This window comes from Rousettus aegyptiacus, unplaced genomic scaffold (assembly GCF_014176215.1).
Source record: "Rousettus aegyptiacus isolate mRouAeg1 unplaced genomic scaffold, mRouAeg1.p scaffold_m13_p_10, whole genome shotgun sequence".
NCBI lineage: Eukaryota > Metazoa > Chordata > Mammalia > Chiroptera > Pteropodidae > Rousettus > Rousettus aegyptiacus.
This window is the reverse complement of record NW_023416285.1, coordinates 13,627,460-13,648,252: the sequence shown is the minus strand read 5'-3', so window position 1 is coordinate 13,648,252 and position 20,793 is coordinate 13,627,460. Positions and strand designations below refer to the sequence as shown.

The following is a 20,793-nucleotide window of genomic DNA, read 5'->3' as shown; positions in this document are numbered from 1 at the left end:
TTAATTTTGATTACTAATTCCCATCATAAGAGTGGAAGAAATGTAATCTGGATTGGAGTCATGCCTCTCTCTTTCCCTGACCTTGTATTTAAATTCTAGGGGGCTTAAGTAGTACTCAGCCATCAGCAGGGGTGATGGGGTGGAGGGCACGCATCTTGTCTGGGCTGTTTTTGTTTAGCCACATGCTCCTTTTTTCAATCTAGCATCTTGTCATTGGTCACTGGAGGTCACGCTGCGCCCTCCTTCTGGCCCTTCGGCTGTCTGTACCACACCCATCCTACCTCGGGTGATGAAGAACAAGTTGATGTGGTGCTCCTTCACTGCTCTGGGCATCGAGGGACTTTGCTCCAAGGCGGGGGCAAGGTCCTATTCTCCTGCCCCTGAATCACTCCTGAGGCGAGGGAAATTTGGGGAAACTATTGTGCCATCTACATAGAGGTACCACACAATGGCTGGCTGGGTCCGGGGAACTCAGGATTGTTTTATACTTCCTAAGAAAGGTGTCTTTGTTAAACTCGAAGTCACTATAACCAAGATCTCTAGCCCCCCAAATATATCGTTTTAAATCAGGTAGCTGTGTAGGTGCCTTTCATGTCACAGTGTGGTGGTTCATCGAGAGGGCACCCTTGCTCTATGAGTCATTAGAGAACCCAGGTTTATTCCATCTTGTTACTCTACTGTGACTTAGCAGGTAGTCCTTAATGGTATGGTTAAACCTGGTTGTCACCACATTTTTGTCTGAGCCCATGGGAAGAGGAGGAGTGAGGGAGAGAGAGAAAGAGATCTAGGTGAAGAGTGAGTGGGGGAGTACAGGCAAGAGGCTTTTCTTTAGGGGTGACTGGAGAGTTGTACACATCACTTCTACTTTTGTTTCATTAGTCTGAGCATAGCCACATGGCCACACCTAGCTGCAAGGGAGGCCAGGCAAGGCAGTCTTTAGTTGGACATGTCCAGCTTAAGCTTGGGAAAGTTCTTCTTATCACCATCTGAGGTGATCTTTCAAAAATTTGGGAGATTAAAAAGTGAGAAGGGTATATAGGACACAAAAACCCAAACCATAAAAAAAAAAGAAAAAAAGAAAAAGAAAAAGAAAAATTGGACTTTATCGGAATTAAAAATTTCTGTTCTTAGAAAGATTCTGTCAAGAAAATGAAAAGACAAGCCACAGACTAAGTGGGAGAAAATGTGTGCTGAAGACATGTCTCATATTCAGAATATATAAAGAACTTTCCCAATTCAATAATAAGAAAATAACCTAAGTTTAAAAACAAGCAAAAGAGTTAGATAGACATTGCACTCAAAAAGAAATTTGGATGGCAAATTAGCACACGAACAGGTACTCAACATCATCAGTCATTAGTGAAACGTAAATGAAAACCACAATAAGATGCACAACACACCTATTAGAGTGGAAAAGCAAATAAAAAATCGATAAACCAAGTGTGGATAAGGATGCAGAGCAATTGGAAGTCTCATACATTGCTGGAGGAATGTAAAATGGTACAGCCACTTTTGAAAAGTTTCGTAGTCAAAAATACACCTAACTAAAGAACCCAGCAATTCTACTCTTAGGCATTTACCCAAGAGAAATGAAGACACATGTTCACACTGTATCTAAACATTTATAGCAGTCTTATTTATAATTACTGAAAACTGGAAATGATCCCAAAGCCCATTAACCAGTGAGTGAATAAACTGTGCTATATTCTTATAATGGAACCGTGCTCAGCATTGAGAAGGAACATACTGGTCCATGCAAAAACATGGATGAATCTTAAACAACATTCGGTAACTGAAAGAAGCCAGAGACTCAGATGTACCTACTGTAAGATTCCATTTATATGAAATTCTTGAAAAGGCAAAACTAAAAGACAGAAAACAGACTGATGGTTGCCAGAGCCTGGGAGTCGGGGGAGTGGACCAACTGCAGAGGAGCACGCAGGAACTTTCTGGAGCGATGGATGCATTCTATGCCTAGATGGCGAGATGACTACATGACTGTATAAGCTGGTGAAAATTCATAGAACTGTATACCCAAAAAGGGTGAATTTTTTTCTATGTAAATTTTGCCTCAATAAATCTAATTTTTGAAAAAGAGGGGAATGGATATTTAAGACAGCCATTGTTGTAGAGAGCTTTACTCCTCGCCTCTCCTCAATTTCTCAACCCCTCAGGTTTCCATCACAACAAGCCACACCCCCTTCCTCCTTGGTCCCCCAGTTCTTGCTTCGCTCTCCTCACCCCAGGCTGATTGGGCAAAGCTCAGTGTTTACTCTTAGAGACTCACCGATAACCAAGTTCTCCTTCCTTGAACTCTGCTTTTGCCCTTTTTCCAACTCTGAAATCTTTTGTAGTCTTTTGTAGGGGTCATGGAGATGGGAGATACTGGCAGACTCTTCCATGCTCTGATGTCTTAAGGACCAGGCTTTCAAAACTGAAAAGCCAATAACTTTGTTACCCGTGTTATCTCCTTGGAACACAAAGGCAGACTTCTGGCGTCTAAAAGGGCAGAAACGTATATGGGGAGAAACAGTGGAAGGGTTACAGGAAATGGAGGCAAGAGGGACAGGTAGGAGGATATCAGTTAATATTTCAAAGTATCGGTGATATTAATATTAGTGTTAAATGAAAAAACGGTGCACAATAGCGAATGATGTACTTTAGACACATACGTAGGGACTTGGTGAGGCTCAAAGTAGGAAAAGTCTTCTGAGAAGAAGTGGCACTTGAACTGGCCCCCTCCTTTGGTTCAGAGGGTATGAGTCGTCATGCCAGGAAGCAGGTGTGAATAGCTGGTGGCTGATGTCTGAAGTCATGCTCCAGATGAAGACCGAAACGGGAAACTCGTGGGTTGAAGTTTAGCAGACATGACGGTTGGATAGCCAAGGGCATCAGAGAGGGAATGACTTCAAAAGCAAGACAGAAGGGTGTGCTCTAATGTAGCTGGTAACAAGGAGGTGCTGAATGCTTTTTTTTTTTTTTTTTTTTTTTTTTTTTTTTAAGCTAGAATACAAGTTGATGAAAATGCTTGGGGGAGATTTGTTTCCACTGAACTCAGTAATCGCCGAGCCTTTATTTCCCAAATAAAGAGAAATTGGTAACTCTGCCAGGAATCAGGAAAAGACAAGACGAGAGACAGACTAGTAATCTAGTTTTCTTCTTTCGCCATCAACATTCCCAAATTACCCCTATTGTCCTGATATCATACCACTTTATCATGTGGTTTTCTAACTAATCCTTGACTCGTCTCTCTCCACTGGACTCAAAAGATCTAGAACTCCTTGAGAGTAGGGACCAGGTGTTATTAATTTGTGACCTTAGCACTAAGAGCTGTGCCTTGTCCTTTGTAGGTACTCAGTGAATATAGAATGCGTGAATGCCTTGGTGTTTGAAGAGGTAATAAGAGGATACGGCATCAGTGGGAACAGAGAAAAAGGGAGAGCTACAAGAAAGATTTTTAAAGGATGATCCCTACAGGATTCCTAGCCAACTGGCTTGGGAAGATGAGCTAGAATGAGTCCAAGGTAACCCTTGGCGGGTGGCAGGGGCGACCGAGTCTGGCGAGCAGAAAATGAGTTCCATTTAGAACTCCGCATTGTTCACAGTTTCCTGGGAGCACTTGAACTCCTATAAGGCAAGCTTAGTGCTTACTGGGAACGTTTTTGATGAGCAGCTATCTTCATAGAGGCAGGCTAATTTCAGAGTAAGTTTATTAAAATTAGCATGTGGGGGAAAGTGAGCGCAACTGCTATTTTTAACTAATGGGATTCATGTTCTCTCCTGTGCAGGGAAATTCGCATATGTGCCTCTAAAATTGACAATTTCTACTCTTATTATGTTAAAAATTAATTTACTGACTTACACATTGAATAAAATAATTGGTTGAAGATTAGAAAAGGACTTTGGCTAGTCCCTGAATGGAAATGGCCAGAGCGAATGACATTTCTTACTCACTGCCTGATTTTCCACCAATAAAACTGTACTGGGGCTTTGGGTACCTCATGGTAGAGGACTTGGCTCAATGGAGAGCCTGCACCTCTCCCTGGCCCATCAGGTAAAGTGGTGCCAGTGGTAGGTGCTACCTGGTCCCCAAGGAACAGAAACCTTTGGTCGAGTTTTTATTTCGGAATCCCCCCAGCTTCCTTTCACCTCGTCTAGTCTGCCGTTTCCATTATCTTATGCTATTTTATCCTAACACATCATAGTTATGTTCAGGATATCAGGTTGTCTTCAATCCAGTCTACCCTCTATACAACTGACCTATTAAGCCACCTTAAAAAAACTAAACACTTTCCACCAGGTTTTCTTACTTAAAAGTCCCCATTGCTGGTATTCAAGACCTTTCTCAAGCTGGCCTTGACCTTTATAGCCTCAGGTCTCATTGTTCCTTTTATAAATGGCTGCTCTAGCCAAGCTGATCAGTCATGCACTCTGGCTCCTACCTTATTCTCACACCATGACCTCATTCAGGTGGCCTTCCATTTCTTCCCTGACCACAGCCTTTATCAGTCCTTCAAGGTGGAAGAGATGCCCGCATTCCTCATAAAATCATAAAACCCTCCATGGCCAGCCATGCTTGAAAGAGCTCTTTGTCCTATTCCCTATGTGGCTTAGGTTTTAAACCATTCACACAGCACTTAATGGGCCCTGAGAGGAAGGGATATTCTCTGCGTGTGGATCTTAACTCCGACACACATTAGTGAGATTCTGAGAGAAGGGACTGTGACTTCCTGTGTTGGGGTAGGAGACAGGAATTCTAGAATGATGAGCTTCGTGCTGTGGCTGAAGAGGAGCAGGACCTGAGTGAGGATGCTGACATAGCATTTCAGAACCGCCCTGGTTCCAGCCCATTTGCATGGCCTCTGCGTTGATTTCGCATGCTCATTTATGGAAAGGAAGTCGAGGATATATAGCTTTATTAATGGCGGACGCACTGGCCACTTGTACCAATACCTGCACCTCTGTCTCCTTGTTCTCATCCATTCTCAACCCACCTGAGTCTGCCTTCCGCCTCTTCTTTGGTCCTGACAATGCCCTTGCCAAGGCCACCCAAGACCAGCCTCCTACTTGCCGCACCCAGTGGTCTTTCTTCAGGCCTCGACCGACTTGACACCTGGCTGTGTAGCCTCTGACACTACACTCTTCTTCCCCTACATGCCGGGCTTCTCTGTCCTTCCTCGCGGCCACTGGGCATGTCCCCCAGGCACCTCTCTCTCAGCGTGCCCTCAACCCAATTCATCCCTCTGCCTTCTGCCTTTTATCTTTTTCCTTCTTTTGTCTTATCTCAATTAACATCACTGTGGAGTTTTCTTTGATTCTTCTTCCCAACTTACCCCCCCCCCCAATTTAATTATTCATTGAGGCCCATATTTTCTGCTTTAATACAAATCCTTAGGTAAGTGCTCCATGTGACCATTCCCACAATCCCTCCATGGCCCAAATTCTCCATTCTCCGGGGAATATTTGCAATGTCTTCTAAGATCGTCTTTCCTCTATGCAGTTACAATAGTTGTCATTCTAAGCACTGAAGTGATTTACCACTCCTGTTCCTAAAGCTCTCGGATGTCTTTCCAGAGCTTCTAAAGCAAGAGCCAGCCTGTCAGTTAGTCTCCAAGGGCCCCGTTGCCTCCTTGTCCCCAGTAGCTCCCCCCATCCCAAATGCTTACTACCTCCCCTACTCTCTGCAGAACTCCTGACTGTTACCAGGTCATTCCCTACCCCGAGACATCTCTAAGCCTGTGCTTACATCCACAGGTGACCTTCTACTTTGAGGCCCAGCTCAAATATCCTCTGCTTGGGTTTCCCACCTTCCTTGGGCCTCCAGAGGTTGGGAAGTGGATGGTATATTTCAGTTGGAACAAGTGGGATTGTTGGCAGGATAAGAAGGCAAGGTAACAGGGTTCCTGAGTCTGGGGGACCCTCAGAGAGGTCGATGTTCACCGATGTCTAGCACAGTGCCAAGCACATGACACTTAGCGGGTACTTGTGAAAGGGAGGGGGCCAGGGAGGGAATAAAGAGAAGGAAAGAAGGAAGGAAAGAATTTACCCTGCCATTTGCAACACTCTCTTTAAAGCCAGCCCTGCTCACCGGCTGGTGTGCCCCTCTTCCAACCGCTCCCCCAGGCTGATCTTGGCCCTGCAGGAGCTGGGAGTGAGTGTCTACATGCCCCCAGCCCATGCCCAGTGTCCTGGCCAGCTTCCTGGCTCAGACCGCAGTGGGTTTAACAAATCTTCAAGCTCCACTACTAGGTCACCGCATGGTCTTGGACAAATCTGACTACTCCAGACCTGGACTTTATACAATGAGGATAAGAATATCTGCTTCGCGTCCCTCATTTAAGATGAGAATAAAGTGAGATGATGTGAAAGTGTGTGTTAAAGTCCCCAACCCTCTACAGCTGAGGTGATGGTCCTGTCCTTGCCCGGGCTTCAGCAAAACCCTTCTCAGGCCTTCAGAGGTGCTTCTGCAGAGGGAGGTAATGTGTCAGCTGCTGGCTGTCAAGATGATGCCGTTGAAAATTCATATCGATTGGGGTGCAGATTGACATATCTGCTTGCTCTGCCACCTGCAGACCCCATGGCCACGGCAATATTAGAGGCGGCAGGGATGGGACTCCCTTTTTTTAGCCAGTTCCGATTTGCTCTTTAGTTTGCTCCAGCCTGGTGAGCGCCGTCAGGGTCAAGCTGTACCTTTCCTTCTTTCCCGATAGCCTCCGGCGGCGCCCCACCTTCCAGCAAGTTGGTAGCTACTCGGTCATTTCCTGAGCACTTTCCATTTCTGTGGCCTCTTCTGTGCCCCCGTTAATCACCTTCTGACTCTGCATCCCTCTCGTGTCCAGGCTTCTGCCCTGATAATTTGGCCCCTCCCTATCTGTCTGTACCCCTCTCTGGTCTTCCGAGCCATCTGCTGACCACTCTCCTTTCCTCGTTCGTTGGGGTTTTGAATAAGCCTCTTTCTTATTAAGCCAATGGCGGCATTCAGGAAAAGAGACAGCACTTGCTCACAAAGAAGCAACTGGAAACCCTCTCCCGCATGGCTTCCTGCGGGCGCCTCCATCAGCCTTCTCGCCTCCTGCATCTCCCTCCACCTTTCTATCCCAGCCATCACTGCCTGCTCAGGTGCCTGGAAGCAGAACTCTGTCCTGACCCTTCCTGGCTCAGAGACCTCGCAAGCTCCTGTTGGCTCTCACTTCGGTTCAGTCTGCTGTTATTTAAGACCTTTCTTACTTTCATCCGAACCAAACGTTCTGACTGTATTTTGTATTTCTCCTTCTCACATGTCCTGTGCTCCTGGCAAACAGCCTCCTTGGGTTTCCATGCACCTGGCCTTTCCTCAGGCCCTGCCCTCTGCCTGCAACGCTTGCTCTCTTACTTCTCCTCACTTCTCTTCCAAGGCTTGGTCATGACCGCCGTGCCCCCCGCCTGGAAGCTCCCTTACCTTCTCGATCCCATAGCATCTAAGCGCACCTCTGTGACCAGTGTCTGCCTGGATGCCTGATGTTAGAAGTATTTGTGTTCTCGCCTCACCTCTATCTAGCCTGGAGTTACTGAGAGCAAGAAAGGGCTGATTCATTTGTGAATCACCCGTTGTGCCCAGCGCAAAGTCCTGTGCATAATAAACAAATTGAAAAGAGATGACAAACCTATTTGGCTCTCAGTTAACACCTGAATTGAGAAACTACTGAATTAAAACAAGGACAGCCATTTGTTTTTGTTGGGACAAAAGCATCCTCATCCGTTTCTTTCCCCCAAAGTCCTCATATATCCATTTGATCTCACAGACCGTCCGAGTTTCAAAATAGAGATTGTAATCTTTTACAGGTCGTAAGTCAAATCTCCTTTTATTAAGCTCTAAGGGATTTATGAATTTACTATTAGTCAAAATCCCTCCCTCCCTCACTCCCTCTCCCTTCTTTTCCTTTCTTCCAAACCGGAATTTTATTGTATCGGATATACTGCTTGAGAATAGTCATTTGCTTATAAAGATCCACTTCCTATAATAGGTCTCTGACTTGTGTTGTGTTGTGTCTGAACACATGCCAGCCTTAGCTCTGCTCTGGACTGGAATTGAAGCTTGCTCCAAGATTATCTGCCACCCATAGTTGACTCTTACACAAGACATGATACCATTCCTTTGGTTCTTCTGGTCATCTTCTCATCATGAGAAATAAGAAGAGTAACTCCTTACATTTGTCTTTATTTCACTGATATTTAAGAGGATTTACTATGCCCCAGGCACTTTGCTAAAAGTTGGGGTGCAAAGTCCAACAGGATGTCATAGCTTCTCTCTACGTTCCTTTATCTGATCCTTATAACCACCTTATCAGTTAGAATGAGCAGGGGGTAGGGTCCTCATTTTATAGACAAAAAAGCTTCTTTATGGTCATTTGGCAAGAGAAGCCCATCTTTTAAACTCCAAGTTAGGTGTTTTCTCATTGGACACTTTGGGTTCAGACCTTCCACCCACTCATATCAGCTGACCTGGCGCTAAACCCAAGACCTTGAACTGAAAAGAGACTTTTCTGGTCCAGTTCCAGATTTCTGCCCGGAATTCAATATGGGCTGGAAGGTGTCAAGAAACCGGCCCATGTGACCATAACTTTCAGGCCTGTCAGGATACCACCTCTGCTGCTCGTAGGCCAAAAGCAGGTGAGCCAGGTATGCCAGGTGAGCCGGCCCTGTCGGAGCATGTGAGAGAACCCACCCGTGCCGAGGAGTCACCTCCTCACTCCCGCCCACGTCGCCCCCAGCGCAAAGGGCTTCCTTAGGGAGCCGTGGGCGCCCCGCCCATGATGGACTAAATCTGGGAGTGCAGAGAGGTTTGTGCAAATTGAGTGGCCAAAAGGATGACCTGGACATGATAAACCCCCGGGTCACGGTGCAGGTAACTTCAAAGAGCCAAGTAATACGAACTCCCTGCACCCCTTATATTTAGAAAATATAGATACACTTAAAAGAAAAAAAAAAAAAAACTAATTCCGGTGCCCAGAGCTGACTGCAGACATTTTCCCATGCCTTCATTTCTAAAACCAAGTCGGTGTCGTACGCTATTTTATTTTTTATTCGTGTCAAGGCTAACATACATTCAGTGAGCGCTCTGTGTGTTTTCACATGGGCACGCACCTGTGTACCCGCCTCCCAGATCAAGATATAGAAGGCTCCACGTGTCCTTTCCCAGTCACCTCTCCCCCGGGTGACCGTTATTCTGCCGTCTGTCACCGTATGCTGTTTTTAGAACTGGTTCTTTCTCCTACTCAGCAATAAGTAGTGTGTAGCTTCCACATCACTAACTCCTTATCGCTGTCATCATAATCATCAGTCATAAAGGCATCCACGGCACTGACAAACCATACGTTTGTTGGACTTCGAGCCTACGTCTCAGAAATACTGGGCGCATTGTTCCCCACTGTCAGAAGGCCCAGAAGTCTGACGACACCAGGGGTTCTGTTTGGCTCTAGCACGGGCCGCAGGGCCAGTGCCTTCGAGGCTTTCCTGTGGCTCTTGGCGTGGCCCATTTGTACCTTCCCTGACTCGCTCTTTCTTTGAGTCCACGTGTGTCATGAGGAACGCCCCGCCCGCCCCTGTGCCCTGGGGAGGTCATCTCACGTCCTGACACGTGGTACCAAGATCTCGAGAGCAGAGCACATTCTAGGGTGCTAGTTCATCTCACTCCTCAACTCCTTTTTTTAAAAAAATCATTTTTGAGGGAGGAAAGAAACTCACTGGACAACTTACTTAACACAGGCAGGTGTAGAGAGAGGTTCTTTTCAGATGACATTGGTGGGCTAGGGAAGTAGCTGTTCGGGTTACTGGACTCTGCCATGAAGGCACCGACAAGGAGAAAAATTCCACGCGTCTCCAGAAACACTCTCTTGCCTGATGCTGAGCCGTTGGGTCTTGATCACGTAGCACTAACCACGCACCTCTGGGATCCTTCTCCGAAATCCCACTCTCAAGATTCAGCTTTTGGTTATTTTACTATCTCTATTACTAGGACCGCTACTCTGGTCGCCACTGCTACTCTTAGCATCATTATTACTAATCGCAGTAAAGTTATTCTTATATTCTTCCATTTATTAAGCACATGTGCCAAGCACAACACGAAGCATGTTTCATATAACGTTCAGTTCAGGCACACACGTGAAGGAAAAAGGAAACGTTTTATCGAACCCTTTTTAATGTGCCGAGTCCTGTGCCGGATGCTTTTTTGTGTGCGATTTCATTTATTCCTCCTAACAGCCTCAGCGGGCCACTGGATGACCACCATTTTATAGCCGTGGTGAATACAGACAAGAGTTGATAAGTAAACATGAGGGAATGTGTGAGTAACGCAAGAGCAGGGATTTGAACCCTAGGTTTTTCTGATTCCAAAGTGTGTCCCACTCTACCACGGCCTCACCGACTGAATGAATGAGTGAATGAATGAATGAGTAAACCAACCAACCGAGTACAGTGAAATACTCATTTTTAGGAAGGCTGTATTTTGAATGATGGAGCCAGAGCAAAAATACTCTTTCATTTAAACTCAGTTTAATACCTTGATTATGGTACTTGTACACTTTGTGCTGTGGATATACAGCGTCACCTGTCAGTGGTGACATAGGGCTCTAATATGAATTTGATTTCATATCTTGCATTATAAGGCATCGGATTTCCTCAATATCACTTATTTGGCAGTATCGGTATATTATTTAGGATTAATTTTAATGTAATACCAGAAATGACAGTGCTTTAAATAGGATAGAATTATATGTATTTCTCTCTCAAGAACGATAACTTTGGAGGTAGGCAGTTTCAGGGTGATATGCAGCTATCCAGTCACCTTTAGTTTCTCTGGCTTGCCACTCCATTCCAAGAGTGAGACTTTTCATTTTGTGGACCAGTATATTGCAAGAAGGAGGAAGACATGAAAAAAAGTGTGCCCTCCCCTTAAGGAAACTTCCCAGAAGTCCCACAGGACACTTCTGCTTCCTGCTTATTGGCCAGCACTTTATATGTATGTATGGGATCACAGTAGTACCTACCTCATAAGGTCTCACTATGGGGACAGAATGAGCTAACGTGTGCAAAGTGCCCAGAACAGTGCCTGATAAACAGTAAATGGTAGAGGAGAGTCTGCCATCTGTGTTTTGACTGATGCTTTCATGGTCATATCTGGATCTGGGTCCATCAAGCTTGGACTTGTCGTAATGACTTTAGTCTTTGTGCCTTCCCACACAATGCGGATAGCAACCAGTCCTGGTGAATCCATGAAGATGATGATTATGGATGATGATGACGATGATGATAAAGATACCTCTCAGTAAATGCCAGCTGCATGCCAGTTACTGGGCTAAATACCTTGTTTCATTATCTCCTTTAATCTCACAAATCCTATGAAGTATATACAATCAGGGCTCTCATTGTATAGATCAAGGGTCTTTGGCTCAGTGGAGATAGATTAATTTGTTCATGGTCATTCAGCTGGATGTAGCAGGGCAGGGATTAGAATCCAGGAATGTCAGGGTCTTACCCGGGATAGCCGCTACTCTTTGTATCCTTTTTAGTTCTCTCTGCCTCTGAAACTTCATCTTCCTTTTGGAATGTCAACCATCTTGATGCTACTATCTGTAGTGACCCTGATTATCACTGTATTTTCTTTATTGAAACCGAAATGCCTAGACCCTGATATTGCCTGCAGCAGTGATGTCTGTGTTCCCTTCTCCAAGGAACTTTTTAAATGTCAGGTCTCAATTCCATACTTGGAGAAGAGTAAAATGGAGTAACCTATTTTATTGTCATTAAAATGCTCTCCTGATGAACGGTGATGATGGAGGTAGGGGTAGTGGTAGACAAATTGGCCGTCAAGGACAGTGAGCAAAATTACGCCCAATATTGCCTTGAAGTCTATTGGTGATGTGTAGCCAATGAAGATTTTGTCATCTTCCCCGAAAGCCATAATTAACTCAGGTCACCCACAGGACCCTTTTACTAACATAATCAACCCATTTGCACAGTTATCAGTCAGAGAAACAGACCTGGACACTGTCTCCACCTTAAGAAATGTTTACAATTTAATATGTTGTCTGAAATCTCCAGTGATTTGAATCACTGGAATTGCACACCTACTCATGTTCTGGAATGAATCGCTACCTAACTTCATGCTCTGGGGCTAAGTTCTGAACTGACAGTTCTTGTTGAGGAAAATTTTTCAATAATCAGTACTGTCTGGAGTTGGTGGAAAGTAAGAATGACAGAGATGAAGCACAGGAGTAAATTAACAATATTCAGAAAAATATGAGACAGGGGGAAAAACAGCTCCCAGCCACAGGCGTCCACTGGGGAGACCTTCATCCTAGAAGTGGAAGTCTGGGCCCAAGCGAGATGACTCCGTGGTTCACATCCAGACAGAACCGCTGGGGGAGCTGTAATGATCACGATTGATTAGAATCTTGGCATATGGTGGTAAGAGCTCTATTTACTCGGATAATTAAAGCGGGGATGGATTTGCATGGCTGATTTCAAGATCTCTAGTCCGCAGATGACTGTCTTTTGGGGCAGACTGGGATGGAACACCTCCTTGCTTTAGAGTATCTGCACCTGACTCAAGTATCAGAGAGGTGGGAGCCAGGGAGTATTCGCACAAATGCTTCATCTTGAGTCGAATCTTCATCGTGAGTGCTCTGGTTCTCTCGTGAAACTATTCACCCCAGCAGAGAGAGAATATTTTTCAGACAGGCAAGGTCTGCTGACAGTCTTAGGAGTGTTTTTTTTTTTTTCTTTGAGTAGGACTGACACAGTTCTTTTGATTGCTGTGATAATTACTAAGAATGGTGCCTTTAGAATTTATTGCATGCTTTTTTTAAAAAAAAAATCTATTGTCATATGCAATCCTTAGCTGCTTCTGAGAGAGAGGCAGGGAGGGCACTGTAGCAGAAGGTGCATGGGACAAGCCTGGGTTCAAATTCCACCTTTTCCACTTATAAGCTACATGATTTTTTTTTTTAACCTCTTAGAGCCTTAGTTTCCTCATCTGTAAAACGAAGTAACAATGTTTAACTTTGGGGGTTGTGATGAAGATGAATGAATTTTTTTGTGTGAAATACTGAATCATCTCTGGGCACTGAGTGGCCTCCACAATGATGCTGGTCATTCATATCATCATTTATAGAAGAGGAAACGGACGCACAGAGGGGTGAGTGGCTTCTCACAGCCCCGTGGTAGGTGATTGTAGTGAAACCCACAGTTCACTCTAAATCCCAGGTGCTGCACTGCTTCTATTAATGGAGCCTTTGTCTCTGTATCTCCTGAATACCTTTTGTTAAAGGACAGTCCAGGAATAATTCTGGTCTGGCAAATGCCACCTCTTGAGCCTCTCAGTACCTCGTTTATAGAGTGGAAGCACTGCTACAGGTCCCCTCTGCCTCATGGTGTTTTGTGGGGGGGCGGATCTGAGAGGTTAAGAGCTGGTAGATATGTAAGAGGGTGCTATAACTCATCCATAGTGGGGATTTTAAGGTCTTTTTATGATTTCCTTTTGAGACAAAGGGAAGATGAGGCACAGTGTTTTGATAGCTTTTAAAGACAATTTGACCAAAAGTTGTCCATGCCTTGCTGACTTTTTACTGTTACCTCATCCATGAGAAAAGCCCTCTGGAGCTGAACCAAGTTATCATGTAATGAAACAACCAGAGAATCTATCATTATGTGTCACTTGTGACTGTTATATCATATGTCATTGCATCTGTGAGGATTGGTGACGTGAGCTGTCGCCTACATCCAGTGTATCCCAGGCCCACAGCAACCTGGATGGAGAAGGAAGAGCCTCGGGTGCCTGGGGAATTTTAGTGCTCCATCCTTAACACCCATCTCTGAAACAAACCAGAATTGCATGCCCCAGCATCAGCACCTCAGCCCGAGGCAAGGTCAGATCTGCCTAACAATGGGAAGACAGCAAATTCACTCCAGGCAAGTAATGATGTTTAAAAATGCATGCTCTCTTCAGCTGTGCAAAAGGGGGAGGTTCCTAGACTGTTTATGGTCAACAGCCAACCTTTTCCCCTCCCGTTTCCTCCTCATCTTTATAGGCCACTCTTTGTAGAGTGCAGAGACTGAGAAGATAGGGAGAAGGGAGGAAAGGAGAAATAACAGGAGTGAAACAGACATTCAGGCAAAGCTTCCTTGTTCAAAATTTGAGTTAACCAGACTGTCAGTGACTTCCACATACCCCCCAGCTACTACAGTTCGCATTATCCACTCTTCCAAATACCCGAAATCTCACTTAACTTAAACTCCGGTATGTCCCCTGAGGCATTCAAATCATCACAGTCTGCCTTTTGAGAGTACTACTGGAGAGGGGAAACCACCATGATGACTTTGAGAAAGATAGATCTTTTTTTTTTTTAAACTATCTTAGAGAATGACATTAGAATCGTTAAATTCCCAACTTGAAATTGCTGAAATGTTATTTGAAAATTACAGAGGTGAACAGAGCTTTAGACAAGGGCTGTGGAAATGCTCAGGAAGCTGTATAAGTGGAGACGAGGGTGTGGACTAGGCTGGGAAAGACTCGTTGCTGAAGGCCCGGGCGAGTCGTGGTAGGTGGTGGGGATTGCCGTGGAGGGCTTGAGCGAAATGTACATCAGTGCGTGGTTAGCCCCACGTGGCCCTTTACCCCGCAGCTGCCCAAAACGAGTTTGGTGAGGTTAAGTGTATGTGTAACTCCAAGTGACAGACCTGTACGACGCCTATCTGGGGTGGTGAATCTGCAAGATTTTAAAAAACGAAGACGGTGAACTGAGTATATGCCCATGTGATGTAGGGAGGTGCTCGTTTTAAGTGATAAAAATGAGGTTAAATACAAATGCCATTTTGACAATCGTATAGGAGCTATCCTGACTTCTACACACACATCTAGTTTATGTAACTAGCCTTTTTAATTTTTCCTTTGTTTCTAAGCATGATGCTAAAATGAGATTTAGAGATTTAGGCTTAACAATAAATTGATGACTACCTTAACTAAAAATATGTATTACAATTATAGTATATAAAAAGTATATATATATATATATATTTTCAGCTTCGTAGGAACAAAAAGTCCTTCATTTCTCACTTATTTACTGAGCACTCACCCTGGGCCGGGAGCTGTGCTCGACTCTGGAGATGCAAAGGTGAACGATACTGCTGCACAGAAGCCCCAGGCTGTGGGGAGGCAGACAGGTGGGCAGGCAGGTGGTCGTGATGCAGTGCGTGGTACTGTGATCAAGGCGTACCCAGAATGCCATGCGGCTACCAAGATTCAGCTCTTGTCCTGCCCACAGGGAGGCAGAGGGCTTCCCAGACACCGATGTGTGTGCTGGGTCCAGGACAGGATAAAGACAGAGAGAGGTGAGGGAGAGCGAGAGTGGGGTGCAGTAGCGGGGACTGATGGCAACACAGCAGGCGGGGAATGTCCGAGAAGGACTGGAGCCACCTATCGAAGGGCTCCTGTTGGCCAGTCTCCTTAGGGTGACATTTTTAGAGAAGAGTGGCAGGGCCCGACTTATGGTTCTCAAAGGGACTGGTACCTAGATGAGACAGGTAGGGAGACGAGAGGAAGCTGTCCTGATGGTCCTGGCCGGAGATCGCTGGGCAAGTAGGGTTCTGGGAATGGAGGGAGTGACTTCGTTGAGGTTGGGGAATTGACTCTGATTGTCGAATCCTTTTTACCTGGAGCTGCTTTTTGGGTGGGGAAGGAGGTATTCCTGGATGGGGGAGGGGGTAGGAAGAGGGCAGTAACAGAATAGAAAGGGGGGGTGGAGAGGAGACGGGGAGGGGAGGAAATACCTCTAAGAATGAACCTGCAGTGGAGAAGTTTCTAAATTATTCCTGAACATGAGCACTGCAGCCACATAAGCTCATCATCACGCTGAGAACCCTTTCTGGATTAGCAGGCTGTGTTCTTGCAGCGGCTGATGAGAGCCCGCCTGCTCCCGCCAGTGAAGGTCTCCAAGGGCCTGGAGTCATTGTTTCATGCAGAGGGTCACTTGGTGGAGAGGCCACCTCCCCGACATCCCACTACCTTCATCCCTCTTAGCAGTTATCTGGTTGTAAAGCCATCCAAATAGTAATGTAGGATGTCAGATAGTCATTTAATTATTATGATCTTCCTTGTAGCAATTATGACTTGCTTTATTGCAGAGAACAGTAAATGGTTAGATAAAAGCCGCTCAGTAGTGAAAATTGTGGGTTTGGGTCCTTAAGATGATAAGCACAAGACTACCTTCGTGGTGTTTGTAGGCGGGCATGAATTAACATCGACAAATGAGTTACGGGCTCTGCTTTAAAAATATAATTGAAATGCAATTCAAAAGAAAACTTCGTGAGAGGATAATAAAAATATTTCATGATATCTAATATACATGCCAAAAACTGGGCATATTTTATCAAGTTTATTCTATTTGTGTTTCACTGATTACCCAGTCTACTTGGTGTGTGTGTGTGTTTTTTTTTCTTTTCTGCAGTTGGCAGGTGTGTATCCCACAGCAGCCAGGTAAACTTCACCTCGTCTGTGTTTCTGCGTACAGTTAATAGAGGCTTCGAGGTTAATGAGAGTAAAAGATGTCCTGTCCTTCTCCAGGCAAAGGACAGCACGTGATCTGCTTCGGGCCAGGCGGAGACACCCTCGAGCAGAGGCGCAGAGGGCCTGAAACGCGGTGGTGTTCAGTTCTGCCCCATTTGGCGGCCTCTGGCTTGACCTTTTCTTCACTGAGGTTGGGTGGTTCCTGCTCCTGCCTGCAGACTCCAGAGTCACCTGCCTCACTGTCTACCTGTTTCTAGGTCTATTCCTATGAGTTCCGATGTTCTTCCAACACATTCCTATGTTAGAGTTACTGTCCCTGACCACCAAGGATCGTAACTGATAAGCGCAGGGAACAGTCCGGCTCCGCCGCTTGTCGCCTTCATGATGCAGGACCTCCTTGAGCTTCGGTGTCTTCATCTCTAAAATGGGGCCAATCGTTCAACCTGTTTCATCGAGCAGCCATAGGATGTCTCGAGTATTTAGCGCAATTTGGAAAACGGTCATGTTCATTATTATTGCACTTAACTATTATAATCAAATAAAGGTCATCTTATTATTATTCCTAATAGCGCCTGGCACAGAGTAGACATTCAAAAAATACTTATTTTTTTCTTTCCCCCGTCTCCTGAGAACAAACTGAAACCCTCCTTTTCTGAGGTTAGAGAGGAGAGCAAATATCTCTGGCCCTTATGTTACACGTGAACTTGACAAGCAGAATTACACTCTGCCTAAAGAATGAAAACAGAGGCACAAGGAGAAGCAAGTGACTGGGAGTAGGACATTTTTCTGTGGTTTGCCCTGCTCAGCTCAGCCTTATGAGATGTCGTCGGGTGGCCACGTGACCCACTCACCCACCAATGTGATTCTAATACTAGCTGCTATGGCTGAGGCTAAACCCATGAGTGCATCTGGTTGCCTGGGCAGCAACCTGCCAAACAGTATTGTGTTAGACAAGGTGATAACAGACCCCACATTAAGAAACAGCAAAGCCAGTATGTTCTCTGTAGGCCTGACGGATCAGATCAAATCACAAGATCCAGAGGTATGCCTGAAAAGTGGAGGGGCCGAACCCCAACCACCTTTCTCTCCTCGTGTGAGCAAGCTTTGTTCTGGCCCAGGTCCAACTTGCAGTCACATCATGGAACAGTCTCTCCACAGTGATGTCAGGACAAAATTGTCTTCCTTAAAGGATTCTTAGTGTCACTCTCCTATTCAGAGACCCTCAGGGCTCCTGCTTACTGGGAGATTAAAATCTGAATTTCGAGGTCGCAGTCCAGGCCCTTTCTGACCTGGCCTTCATCTGTCTCTCTCTCTGGCTTTATCGTACAGCTTGCGTTCCCTCCCCTCCTCCGAAGCCAGCCCAGCCCATTGGTCACTGTTCTGACCACTTGCCTTCTGGGGTCTCAGCTTTGTGCTTTGTTGTTGCCCGTTTTCCTTCCAATCACCACTTCCTGTCACGACACCCCTTATCCCTAAACAAAACAAATCCCTCTCCCTGTCCTTCAAGATCCCTTTCAAATTTCTACATCCTCTTCCAATAATTGGAGGCAAGCCGCAGTCACTCTCCTAGTGACTCAAACAGCCGTAATAACAATTAACACGCTTACAGCATTTACTGTGTTCAGTGTTTGCGTATACTAATTCTTTTAATTATCACGTCAGCCCTGTGAAGATACTATAACTATACCATTTAACGAATGGAGACACTGAGGCACAGAGAGGCTAAGTAATTGGCCGCATAGCTAGGGAGTGGCAGAGCCAAGATTTGAACTCAGGCATCCCGGCTCCTTCTGCCAGCTCTCAACCGTTACTCTCAACCACCTTCTCTACGTTCTGGGAGCTTTGTATCTCTTCGTAGCATTTAGCATACTACAGTTAATAACTCTTGGTGAATGATGATCAGACTACTTATTATTATCTATTTTATAATAATAATTGTTATTATTACTATTTTTAAAAAGTCCCAAGCACCACTCTAAGTTTATCGGCATTTATGTCTCCCTAGCAGGAGTGCGTACCTTAGCTTGGTAGTGTGGAGAGACCGCTAAACTCGGAATAAGAAGATTCTTAGTTTCGATTTTGGAACTCTGGGTCCTACCGGCCTTGGATACGTCAGTTCACCATTCTGAGTCCTAATTTTCTCATCTGTACAATGAATGGCCTGGCTTAGATGATTCCTATGGTCTTCACCAGCTGTGTGTTTGAGTATCTGTAAAATGGGGACAATATCACATGTGTTACAGGTATGCGGAGGCTACAATAAGATGCTATATGAAGCTTTCTCATTTATTAGACATGTATTTTGAGCACCAGCTATCTACCATGGAGTGTTCTCAGAACTAGGGATCTGGCATGAAAAAACAACATCCTTGCTGCCGTGGAGAAGGAGATGTTGAAAATAAACCAATAATTAGTTATTTAAGTCCAGGTCAAGTGATGAGTGCTATGAAGAAAAGTAGCAGCGTAAAGGGATTGAGAGTCTGGGATGAGCTTCCTGAGAAGGAAACATTACAGCAGAGATTTGAATGAAGACAGGGAACAAGCCACACAAGCCAAGCTGGGGGAATGGCAGTGCAAAGGTCCTGCGGTTGGAGTGGGATTGATGCAGTCAAAGCCTAGCAAGGCGGCCAGTGAGAATGGAGAGCAGTGAGCAAGGATGAGTGGAAGGACTGGATTTTAATTTAAATGTAATGGGAAGCCATCGTGGATTTTGAGCTACCACATAACACCATCTCTTTCATTTAAAAAGCATCTTTCTCATAGTACATCAAAAATAGACTGTAGGCGGGTAGAAGGATGAGACGGAAGTGGGAGGTTCGGGCCAAAGTCCACCTGAGACACGATGGTGGCTTAAATGAGGGCGATTGTGGCCGAAGTGGGTGAGAAGTATCCGAATTCAATACATCTTGTGAAGGTAATGCCAATAGAATACGCTGACGAATTAAATGAGGGCTGGGAGAGAAAGAATTGGCAAGGGCAACTCCAAGGTTTTTACGGAAAACCAAACATGATTTGTACCATTTACCAAGAGGGAAGATTCAGGGAGGGACAGGCTCGAGGGGATATCAAGGGTTCAGTTTGGGACGCCTCTCGGATGTTCACATGGAGTGATGCGGTCGGATATCAGAGTGAGAAGTGCAAGTGAGGGGTCCGAGCCGGTGAGATCAATCTGAGTGAGATCAGCGCAGAGATGACAGTGAAAGCCATTGGACTGGATGAGGTCACCTCGATGGGGTCAGGGGTAAGGCTGGGATTCGAGTTAGCCAAGAGAAGAGGGCTAGGGCCTGAGTCACCCCTCCCACGAACACGTAAGTGCCCTTGGAAAAACGAAGTAGGTCACACCTGCAGTTTCAGCTGGTAAAGACCCCCGTGTGGTGAGCCTGCCATTCAACACTCAGCTAGCCAGGCCTCTCGGGGACGTGGAGTTGGCTGATCGCTGAGCAGATCTGCAGGGGGACCTCTTGCACTTCAGCCATTTCTCATGGAAGAGGGTTGAAAAGGCCCCAGGTGGGCTGCTAGTCTTCTGAACAGGGTCTCGAAATACTAAGAATTAAAATGCATTGCTTTCAGGTACACAATTACCTCCGAGTGTCTTGTTAAAACTATGATTTGAGTCAATAGAAGTAATGTGTGGAACTGGTAATCATTTATTTGGTACCAGGATAGAATAGTAAAAAGAGCTTGAAATTTGTAGTTAGGAGTCCTAGTTTGAGCTAATAGCTGTTAGTTAATGTGACTCTGGGAAAGACAATCTCAGTTATTTTGTCTATAAAATGGGAAAAACAGTATGTGTCCCACTTGTCATAGAGGGTTGACTTTCAAATGAGAGCGCGCCCATGACAGTGTTTTATAAGCTTTAAGTGCTATAAAAATACCTTTAATTTTGAAAACGTTTACAAAACCAAATTTTATCATAGGCCCATTTATTTCAAGCTCATAGTAACCTCAGTGAGATGAGCAGAGCAAACATTAATTAATTAATCAGAGTTTGCGCCTCCGTCTCAAAGAATGGGCTAATTATTTCCATAACGTAATGGCCTTTATTTGACTGCGTTTTATGCCTTGTCGTCTCTCAAAACTCATTTCAAGCAGCATCTCCTGTGTATAGCTTCCCCCTGCTCCTCCCCCCACAATCACCCCCCCCAGGTCCCCTCTCGCCTCTCTTGGTGCCTTTCACTAAATATTTGTTGAACAAATGAATTTATTACAGAGTAGTAGTTTTCAAACTTTTAAAATGCAGCCCACAGAAATGT

General features: G+C 45.3%; 1 protein-coding gene across 5 annotated transcripts in view; it reads left to right on the top strand.

The window, feature by feature from the left end:
• CCDC149 (coiled-coil domain containing 149) overlaps positions 1-20,793 on the top strand; it is a 96,279-nt gene that overhangs the window by 5,185 nt on the left and 70,301 nt on the right. For 2 of the 5 annotated variants that reach the window (XM_036227562.1, XM_036227560.1), the window contains exon 1: positions 8,532-8,649. The exons of 2 other annotated variants lie outside the window; for them this stretch is intronic. The gene's annotated coding sequence lies outside the window, so the exon portion shown is untranslated. Of the gene's footprint in view, positions 1-8,516; positions 8,650-20,793 lie in introns of those variants that run through there. One more of the 5 variants, XM_036227563.1, reaches the window with a different exon arrangement.